The sequence below is a fragment of the Penaeus monodon genome, chromosome 21, assembly GCF_015228065.2.
Source record: "Penaeus monodon isolate SGIC_2016 chromosome 21, NSTDA_Pmon_1, whole genome shotgun sequence".
NCBI lineage: Eukaryota > Metazoa > Arthropoda > Malacostraca > Decapoda > Penaeidae > Penaeus > Penaeus monodon.
Window position 1 is genome coordinate 7,479,788 of NC_051406.1, and position 260 is coordinate 7,480,047.

The following is a 260-nucleotide window of genomic DNA, read 5'->3' on the forward strand; positions in this document are numbered from 1 at the left end:
CGAGCTAACATAAAAGAGCTTTCGTTGACCACAAGCAAGAGTAATCCTAATCAAAAGCTAGAAAGAGATATACCCCGGCAGCGATAGTATCAATCATTGCTTCCCCATTCAGAGAAATACCATATCAAAAAAAGAATAGAAATCACATAGGTTTCCTCGATCCATCTTTATACAGATGACCAAATGTTATATTGATAGTCAACTCCTTAAGATAACTAATGATGAAATCCTGTTTACTTTCCAGATTTTTTCACAAGCTA